The sequence below is a fragment of the Lycium barbarum genome, chromosome 3 (assembly GCF_019175385.1).
Source record: "Lycium barbarum isolate Lr01 chromosome 3, ASM1917538v2, whole genome shotgun sequence".
NCBI classification, from domain to species: Eukaryota; Viridiplantae; Streptophyta; class Magnoliopsida; order Solanales; family Solanaceae; genus Lycium; species Lycium barbarum.
Genome location: NC_083339.1, coordinates 109,223,862 through 109,234,983, shown reverse-complemented (window position 1 = coordinate 109,234,983; position 11,122 = coordinate 109,223,862).

Below are 11,122 nucleotides of genomic sequence, written 5' to 3'. Positions count from 1 at the left end.
GACTAGATTGGTTTGGTTTTGGTTTTAACCTAAAACCGACCCATGAACACCCCTATTCATGACTTTATTTGCTATTCCATATTTTAGTTCTATAAATAGAGACATTGTAAGAATTTGTTGCAAAAAGAAAACGATCACATTAGTCGAGAGGGTCAGCCTTTTGAGCATCAGATATTGTAAATTCATTTTTTTTTGTCAGACCCTAACCAATCTTATCCTTTCATTCCATATTTGAAGTAGTAATGTTGTTATATGTAATGCAATATTATAATCATACTTTAGGGCTTGTAGAAGAAGAAGGCTCTTGAATGGTGATCGGTTTTTTAGAGTGGATGGCAACACGAGCTCGGAAGATGATGCATTGATTCCGTATTTTAGGTAATTCAGCCCACAAACCATTTCAATTCGCCCGGTTACGTTGTTAGAAAGTTATTTTAAGAAAATCGAAGGTCTTATCTAAGGTGAAGTATCCGTGAACCATTTATATATGTTGTATCCATATTATATGATTATAATATAATCTAAATATAAAATATGGTTATGTAATAAATATACGGAAATCAAATTATGTTTGTAATATACTCCAAATATACATTGTGTATATTCATTATATGTTAATGAGTACATCGCAAAATAATTATGTAGTATGCATGTTCAAATAATATAATATTATATTATTATAAAATTTAAATATATACTTCATCATATATTTATTAAATAATTATTTATTTACCACTTATATATAATTTATATATTAGTTATAATGTTACATAATATACTTTGAGACAATTCACTTTCTGAGATTTAAAATTATTTACTTTGACTGTGTGTTTAAACATTGAATTTTTAAAATTTTCAAAATATAATCTATATATTTGAAAATTATGTAAAAGGTAGTAGATGTCACAATAATTAATAACTTAAATTAGTTAAAAGGCATATGAAAATTTTACGGTAAAAAAAACCTCGTTTGATTCTTAAAATCTGAACATCATCACATAAATTGGGATAAAAAAGTGTCATTTAATTATCAAAGTATTGCATCTTTATCCAAGCATTAACCTTTACTCATCATCATTTTATATGTAACGACCCGTATGGTCGTTTTAGGTATTTTACCTCTTTTATCCATGTTGACCCTTTCTCCAGCTTTATTAGAGTGGTTTTGACTTGTGGGGATGGGTAGCGTGGTTCCCGAGGTAATCATAATTGGTTTGAGGAGTTTAGAAGCCGTTAAGTTGAATAAACGAAAAAGTATTGACCAATAGTTTACTTTTGGGTTTCCGCATCTCTTTGGGTTTTTGGTCAATTCCACAAGATCCGGATGGTCGATTATGACTTGGTAGGATGATTGGTTCGGTTCTCGAGACACTCGGGGGTATTTTTGGCCTTGGGTTGGAAACTTCATTTTGGGTGTTTGGGGGTTGACCGAGTTAAGGTGACCCCCGTTGTGGATTCTGAGGCCACTGTTGAGTTCGTAGCGTGTTTTTTCGTGTGTCTGCATGTTTGGTTCGTATCCGGGAGGTCGTGGATGGATGTCAGGATTTTGGGGTTGAACTTGATGAAAACTAATTTTTTTGGTGGTCTGATGTCTCGCTTCGGCGGGAGTGGGTTCGCATCGGCGGTTCTGTCCACGTGGGACTTAGCCCGTAGACGCGAGGAATTATGTGTTTAAGTGAGTTCGCAGAAGCGGATCCCACTTCGCATAAGCGAGTGGACAAGGTGTCTGCGGATGCGAAAATCGCTGAACAATAAACCCTTTTATAGCGGAGCCCAGTTCACTTAAGCGAGCAGACAAGGTGTCCGCGGATGCGGAAATCGCTTAACATTAAACCCTTTTATAATCCCTATTGCGAACCCATTCCTTCCATTCACAAAGTTGAAAACCGAGAAGGCTATTGGAGGTGATTTTTAGAGCTTGGGGGTAATTCTTTCTTGGGTAAGTTCCCTTTACTCTATTGTGGTTATATTATGGTATTAAATTTGGAATCCATGCTAGTTTTATGGGTTAGTTGGGGAAAATGGGGTTATAACCCAAGTGTTGATTTTATGAATCTTATGCTATGTAAATGAGTTGTGTTGAGAAATTTGATTAAATCTAGTCAAGGGAATCATTGGGATAACTAGATACTAAGCTTGAATCTCTATTTGAATTAAGAATTTGATTATGGAAAAGTTAGGGTTTTTCTCTAAATTGGGAGTTTTCTACTAATGATGCAATTGATGATAAATTGAGGTAATTAGTGATTTGAGGGATGGTATTGGGCTTCCTAAGGGTTGGGTGAACCGTTTTTAACTTGAAATTCTAATTTTTCCCTTATGGGCCCGAGGTTCTCTTTTAAGGTTGTTTTTCGATTCGAATAAATTTATGGAAATGCGGGTATCGTTAGTCTCAGTTGCTAATGTAGATTAACTTGTTGATTAAACTTCGATCGTTCAGAAGCTCTTCGTAAAGGGCAGGCTCGTGTTGGATAGTTCGTGGCACCTGCTCGGCACTGAGGTAGGTTATGGCTTACTTTAGTTAGACTTTTATTAGTGAATCGTATGTATGCGTAGAATTGACGGGGAAAGCATGTTAGGTCTTCAGACATGGTCTGGTGTTGTGATCCAATTAGGCTGGTATGATTTCTGATTATGTGGGTTTCTCCCCGTTATTTACACATTGCTGACATGTGGTGTATTTGATTATGTGATTGGAGTTGTGGGATGTGATAGATTCATTATAGTGATTGGAACTCGATATTGAACCGTTTTCATGGTTGTTGTGACTTATGCAAGACTTGATATGACTTATGGTGTTTGTGATCTCCATAGCATACTCATTGACATTTATTGTATTTGATTTAGCATTCTTGCATTCATACATGATAGAAATGGTGTGATGAAAGAAGTGTGGAATCAGTGTGATGAATTATGGAATCGGGTTGCGCGCCGCAACGTATATATATATTCATAGGATCAAGTTGCACGGCGCAACATATGTTTGTGGAATCGGGTTGCACGCAGCAATGGTACATGAACGCCATGTTTTACACCTCGTAGTTTCGTATGTTAAGATTTGTCGTATGTTAGTCCTTATAGTCTTGGACTGGGATTACCTTTGAGGTTATGTGACAGTAAGTATGTTCATGTTATGTATGTGAAGGGTTAAGTGTATTCTTAGTAAGTATTGGAAGGATTAGAGGTTAAAACAAATCAAAGAGAGCAAGTTTATCGGAAGGGCGTTTTGACGCCCAATTTGGCGGACCGCAAAAAATTTGACGGCCAGTCAAATGGTTTCGCATCCACCGTGAAACAGTCATAGAGAGGTATGGTTGGTTGGGCTACTTGACGATCCATTTGACGGACCGCAGAATTTTTTACGATCCGTCAAAGTTGCCGTCAAAGTATGTCAACGGGATTTTAAATGAATCTTTATATTTCGTTTTTCCTTATTTGGATTCGTATTTCCCCATTTCAGACCCTAAGGCTCTCCAAAACCCTCTCCTCACGTTCATATGCTAATCAAGGTCAAACCCAAGAGGATCAAGAGATTCAAGTGCTAGAAAGCTTACTAGGGTTTGTAGAGTTCAAGAATCCCTTGGTGTTAAAGCTGGACGTTTCACTCTAGGGGAATAAATGGATCCAAGGCTTGCTCTAGTATTATAGAGGTAAGTTTTCATATCTATTGCATGTAGTTTAGGTTGTTTGATTGTTATACAATTTGGTTGAAGAAGGAAAAATGAAAAGAGAGTTCAAATATGAGTTGAGGATATTTTGAGCTATAAATTAACTTGAGTTATAATTCTTGGCATGTTATGAGTATAATCTTGTTATGGGTGGTAATAATGATGATGAGGAAGTGTTGTATCCAAGTGTATATGGAGTTGTGTTGAAATTATTATTATGGGTTTATATGAAAGGAGTTTTAGGGTTGAATGAAGCATAACTTGAATGAAGTCTCTTAATTATGGTATTGTAGATGATGTAACTATTGATTGACAGTTGTTTTGGAATTTGGTAGATGAAGATGAAATAGGGAAAATGCTGCTCAATTTTCACTAGCTCACAAATTATACTAGTTTGAACTTGAGAGTTTCTTTGAGACCTAATCTTGGTATGAATCCTTTTGAATGTAGATTTTTCGGACTTTGGAGGAGAACGTTAAATAGTTAAGAAGACATAAAGGTATGTAAGGATAACCCTTCTTTCTTAAGGCATGATTCTATTGTTGTGAACCTATACATAAAATTCATAATGTCTTCCATGATGACTCCATTCCTAGAAGTGCTAAAGCTCATAGTTCTTGATACTCTTATGATATCATTGATCCCATCCTACGATAATTGATCCTCTAAGGAAAGATATAGTGATGATGATGTTGCTTTTACTTATGTATTCTTATGTGTGTGTGTATATATATATATAGCTATGTTGTGACACCGACCCTATATGGCCGGGAATGTTAACTATTGTGCGCACACCACTGCAGTTGGGTACAGACAACATCGAGCCTCGTTATGGCCGGGTATGGATAACACCGAACCTACATGGTCGAGTATGATATCATTAGATGTATATGTATGGAAAGCTTTATTTAAAAAAAGGTTAAGTAAGCATGATGAACGTCTCAAGAGGTATAAATGGCCCTCCTATATTATGTTATCCTTCATGCTTTTATCATGTTACTACTCATGCTTTACATACTTAGTACATTATCCGTACTGACGTCTTTTTATTTGTGGACGCTGCATTCATGCCCGCAGGTAAACAGGGAGACAGACTCGACCCTTAGGCTGCTTCATCAGAGGTTGCATAGCAGTGCTCCATTTGATCCGAAGCTGCAGTAGTTGGTATTATTCTTTTGTGTACATACATGGGCATAGCGGGGTCCTGTCCCGTCTTTATGATATTACATACTCTCCGTAGAGACTCGTAGACAAATGTGTATAGCTAGATATCCCTCAGCCTTGCCGGCTCATATTTTGTATATAATTTTGATAGCCTTGTCGGCTTGTGTATATATGGGCACTGTTAGTGATGTTTATATAAAGGCATCTACTTCCGATGAAAATTCATGTTATTTGGCGCAAGGTAATTATGAGTTAGCCATATGGCTCACCTAAATGTGATTATGACGATATGTTAAGAAGTGCTCGGTAGGTTAGCTTCGGGTGCCCGTCATGGCCCTCAAGTTAGGTCATGACAAAAGTGGTATCAGAGCAGTTCGTCCAAGGATGTATCTACGAGCTGTGTCCAGTAGAGTCTTGTTTATGGGTGTGAAGCACACATTTATAAACAGGAGGATGCATGCATTTAGGAATGATTGACCTTCTTCTTCATCATAGATCGTGCGATAGAGCCATGATTTAAGAATTTCCCTTTTCTTAACCGTTTGTTATGTTTTTAGCGATGCCAGTAAAGAGAAAAGCTACAGCAGCCTAAAAGGGCAAGACAATGGCAGGTAGGAGAACCAAGTAGGTAGGGCTGACAGATATAGTGGCGGGTGAGTCTCATAATGAGGTTCCATCTCGGTCCTCTCACTCACCCCCTGTTTCAGAAAAGCATGAAGGAGCCTCGGCTCTAGTTCTAGCACCCCCAGTTCCTCCACCAGATGCTTCAGGCCAAGTGGTTAATGCGGCCATCCATTTGCTGACTCAGTTAGTTGCCGCTCAGGCCCAGCGGCAAGGTACGGGTCATGGTGATAGGGCTGCCAGTGCCAGAGCCCGTGATTTTATTAGGTTGAACCCTTTAGAATTCTTTGGGTCAAAACCGGATGAGGACCCCCAGAACTTTATAGATGGAATGTTGAGAACATTGCGGCTAATTCATACTTCGGATGTTGAGTCGGTTGAGTTGGCCTCCTATAGATTACGGGATGTTGCGGTTCATCAGTATATGATTTGGATATCTTCTAGAGGAGTCAATGCACCTCCACCGGTATGGCAAGAGTTTGTGGATGCTTTCCTCTGACATTATTTGTGGCCGAGGTTCGACGGGCCAGAGCTAACAGGTTCTTGAATCTTAGGCAGGGGAATATGTGTGCCCTAGAGAATAGCCTCAGCTTCAATTTTTTGGCTAGGTATGCTCCGGCCATGGTAGCTGATACGGGAGATCGCGTACACCGGTTTGTAAATGGCTTAGAACCACATTTGATAGATGTGTGTTTGACGGCTTCACTTCAGGATGGTATGGATATTTCTCGCATTCAAGCCCATGCCCAGAATTTGGAAAAGCGGCAGCAACATCGGGGAAATGAATGTGAGTACGATAGGGGTTATAGCAAGAAGGCTAGATCCTCAGGTCCTGTTAGCGAGTTTAGACGAGGTCAGAGGCAGTAGTATTCTAGGCACTCAGGCCATGCAGCGGCTAGTGCACCTTCACGATTTGTTGGCCAGAGATTTGATCGCCCTATTCGCTTCGGACCGAGTCAGAGCTTCGGGTTCTCAGCATAGGGGTGATTCAGGCCAGATGAGACCACCTTTACTACGATGTACTCAGTGCAGTAAGCTATATTGGGTTCTATGTCGATTAGGGTTGGATGTTTGCAATGCTTGCAGCTAGTCAGGCCATATCATGCGGGAGTGTCCATTCCGAGGTGGTAGGGGTATAGTTTAGCCCACAGGGTCAGCAACTGGTTCTTCATCATCTATACGCTCTCTGGGGCAAGGTTTGCAGACACCAGCTAGTCGTGGTAGAGGTAGAGGAGGAGCGCCTAGTTTTAGTGGTCCTTAGTACTGTATTTATGCACTGGCTGGGCGACAGGATCTTGAGTCCTCCCGCAATGTTGTCACAGGTATATTATCCGTAACTTCTCATGATATGTATGCATTGATTAATCCAGGTTCTACATTGTCATATATTACTCCTTATATTGGTGATCGTATTGGGGTGAAACCTGGGCCAATTAAGCCTTTTGAAGTGTCCACGCCTATTGGTGACCCAGTGGTAGCTATTCGGGTATATAGAAATTGTGTGGTTGTGATTTGTGACCGACGTACTATGGTTGATCTAAATGAGCTGAAAATGGTAGATTTTGATATCATTATGGGTATGGATTGGTTGGCTTCTTGTTATGCCAACATTGATTGTAGAACAAAAATGGTTTGTTTCCAGTTTCCAGGGGATCCAATTTTAGAGTGGAAGGGAAATACAACGTCTCCAAGGGGTAGGTTTATTTCCTATCTCAAGGAAAGGAATATGATTGCTAAATGTTATATTTATCATTTAGTTTGGGTTCAGGATATAGAGGCAAAGTCACCAACTCTTAATCTGTCCCTGTAGTGAATGAATTTCCAGACGTGTTTCCGGACGAGCTTCCAGGCCTTCCACCAAAGCGAGAGATTGATTTTTCTATTAATGTGCTACCAGATACTAAGCCCATATCTATCCCTCCTTATAGAATGGCTCCTGCATAGTTGAAAGAGTTGAAAGAGCAATTGAAGGACTTGCTTGAGAAATGCTTTATTAAGCCTAGTTCGTCGCCGTAGGGAGCACTTTTATTGTTTGTAAGAAAGAACGATGGAACCTTGTGAATGTGTATTGATTACAGGCAGCTGAATAAGGTGACGATCAAGAATAAATATCCACTTCTAAGGATTGATAATTTATTTGATCAATTGCAGGGTGCCAAATGGATCTCAAAGATAGATTTAAGATCCGGGTAGCATCAGGTGAGATTTAGGTAGAAGGACATTCCAAAGACGGCCTTCAGAACTAGATATGGTCATTTCAAGTTTCGGGTAATGTCATTCTGATTGAATAATGCACCGGCAGTGTTCAGGGACTTGGTGAACGATGTGTTCGGGCCTTTCCGAGACTTGTTTGTGATTGTATTTATCAATGATATTCTAGTATATTCACGATCTGAGGCAGAGCATGCAGATCACTTACATATGGTCCTTAGAGTTCTTCAAGCTCGGGAACTTTATTCAAAGTTTTCAAAATGTGAGTTCTGGTTGAATTTTGTGACTTTTCGGGGTCATATTATTTCATCTGATGTATTCGGGTGGATACCCAGAAGATTGAAGCTGTAAATACTTGGCCAAGGCCTACAACACCTATGGAGGTTTGTAGTTTTCTCTGTTTAACTGGTTATTACCGAAGATTTGTAGAAGGTTTTTCTTTCATCTCCGCACCACTAACAAAGGTGACTCAGAAAGCAACTAAATTTCAATGGATGGATCTTGTGAACGTAGTTTTCAAGAGTTGAAGAATAGATTGACTTCGGCCCCGGTTCTGACATTTCCAGAAGGATCGGAAGGCTATGTTGTCTATTGTGATGCTTTAGGTGTTGAGGTATGTTGTGTGTTGATGCAGCATGGTAAGGTGATTGCTTATGCTTAAAGGCAGTTGAGAAAACATGAGAAAAACTACCCGACCCATGATCTAGAATTGGCTGCGGTGATTCATGCATTGAAGATGTGGAGGAATTATTTGTATGGTGTTTATGTTGATATTTATATAGATCACAAGAGTCTTCAGTATATTTTCAAGCAGAAAGAGTTGAATTTACAGCAAAGGCGATGGTTGGAGTTGTTGAAAGATTATGATGCTAGCATCCTATATCACCCAGGGAAGACGAACGTCGTAGCTGATGCTCTTATCTGTAGATCTATGGGCAGCTTATGTGATGTTCAGCCAGAGAAAAGAGAGTTAGCTCGTGAGCTTCGGCAGTTAGCTAGCCTAGGAGTTCAATTATTGGACTCGGGCAATATAGGAATTACCATTCAGCATTCAGCTGTTTCATCATTGGTGGTTGAGGTGAAAGAATTCCGGTATGAGGACCCCATATTAGTTCATTACAGAAATACACTCCCTCAAAAGAAAAAGTCGTCCTTTGAGATTTCTGCAAATGGAGTTCTCCGATGTCCATGCAGATTGTGTGTTCCTGATTTTACAGAATTACATCACCGGATTTTGGAGGAAGCCCATTGTTCCCATTATTCTGTTCATCCGGGAGCGACAAAAATGTATCATGATCTTAAATCCATATATTGGTGGGACAGAATGAAGAAAGACATAGCAGAATTCGTAGTTCAATGTCCAAACTGTCAGCAATGTCCAAACTGTCAGCAAGTAAAGATTGAACATCAAAAGCCCAGTGGATTGTTACAAGCTATGGAAATTCTGACTTGGAAACAGGAAGTGATCAATATGGTTTTATTGCAGGCTTGCCTCGTTCTCAGTAAAAGTATGATTCTATATGGGTGATTGTGGATAGTCTTACGAAGACAGCTCATTTTCTACCAGTCAAAACTACGTACACAGCTGAGGATTATGCAAAGCTTTATATCAAAGAGATAGTACGACTACATGGTGTTCCAGTATCTATTATTTTTTACAGAGGAACCCAGTTTACAGCTAATTTTTTGAAGTCCTTCCAAGAAGGTTTGGGTACTCAGGTGAGTCTTAGCACATCATTTCACCCGCAGACTGATGGACAAGCTGAGCGTACTATTTAGACTCTCGAGGATATGCTATGGGCATGTGTGTTGGACTTCGGAGGTAGTTGGGATGATCACTTACCACTTATTGAATTTGCTTATAACAATAGTTATCATTTCAGCATCCAAATGGCCCCGTATGAGGCTTTATATGGGCGCAAGTGTAGATCACCAGTTGGGTGGTTCGAAGTGAGAGAAACTAAGTTAATAGGGCCAGACACGATCCAACAAGCCATAGAAAGGTTAAGCTTATTCAGGATCGATTATTGGCAGTTCAGAGTCGTCAGAAATCTTATGCAGATAATCGCCGACGAGACTTGAAATTCCAAGTTAATGATTGGGTATTCTTGAAAGTGTCACCTATGAAAGGTGTGATGAGATTTGGTAGGAAGGGCAAGCTTAGTCCTCGATATATTGGGCCTTACAGGATTGTATGCAAGGTAGGCTAGGTGGCTTATGAGTTAGATCTACCTTAACTCTTGAATCAGTCCACCCAGTTTTCCATGTGCCAATGCTTTGCAAGTGCATTGGAGACCCTTCTAGAATTGTACCTGTGGACGATGTCCAAGTCACCGAGAAATTATCCTATGAAGAGGTTCCCATTGCTATTCTAGATAGACAAGTTTTGAGACTCAGAACCAAAGATGTAGCCTCAGTTAAAGTTCTATGGAGAACCAATAATAGAGAGGAAATAACTTGGGAAGCTGAGGAAGATATGAAGTTCAGGTATCCACACTTGTTTCCACTCCCAGAGGAGGTTCAGTTAGAGCCACTATTATATTCAGGTACGTAATGCTTCCTTTTTATGATTTCTCGGTCGTGTGTGGCCATTATTGTTGCCAGTTGTTATAGCCCTGTGAGGCATTGTATATTTTAGGTTGATATGACAGGATTACAATGGTATAGTTACAGGGGAAACTCTAGCTAAATTTTTATAGAATTCCTATGAGTACAACATTTGAGGACGAATGTTTCTAAGGGGGGGAAAGATGTTACACCTCGTAGTTTCGCATGTTAAGATTTGTCGTATGTCAGTCGTTCTAGTCTTGGACTGGGATTAACTTTGAGGTTATGTGACACTAAGTATGTTCATGTTATGTATATGAATGGTTAAGTGTATGCTTAGTAAGTATTGGAAGGATTAGAGGTTAAAACGAATCAAAGAGAGCAAGTTTATCGAAAGGGCATTTTGACGCCCAATTTGACGGACCACCAAATATTTGACGGCCCGTCAAATGGTGGCTGATCCACCATGAAACGGTCATAGAGAGGTCTGGTTGGTTGGGCTACTTGACGGACCGCAGAATTTTTGACGGTCCGTTAAAGTTGTCGTCAAAGTATGTCGGCGGGATTTTAAATGAATCTTTATATTTTGTTTTTCCACATTTGGATTCATTATTTCCCCATTTCAGACCCTAAGGCTCTCCAACCCCCTCCCCCCCCCCCCCCCTCAAGTTCATATGCTAATCAAGGTCAAACCTAAGAGGATCAAGAGATTCAAGTGCTAGAAAGCTTACTAGGGGTTGTAGAGTTCAAGAATCCCTTAGTATTGAAGTTGGAGGTTTCACTCTAGGGGAGTAAATTGATCCAAGGCTTTTTCTTGTGTGATTAAGGTAATTTTCACATCTATTGCATGTAGTTAAGGTTGTTTGATTGTTATACAACTTGGTTGAAGAAGGAAAAATGAAAAGAGAGTT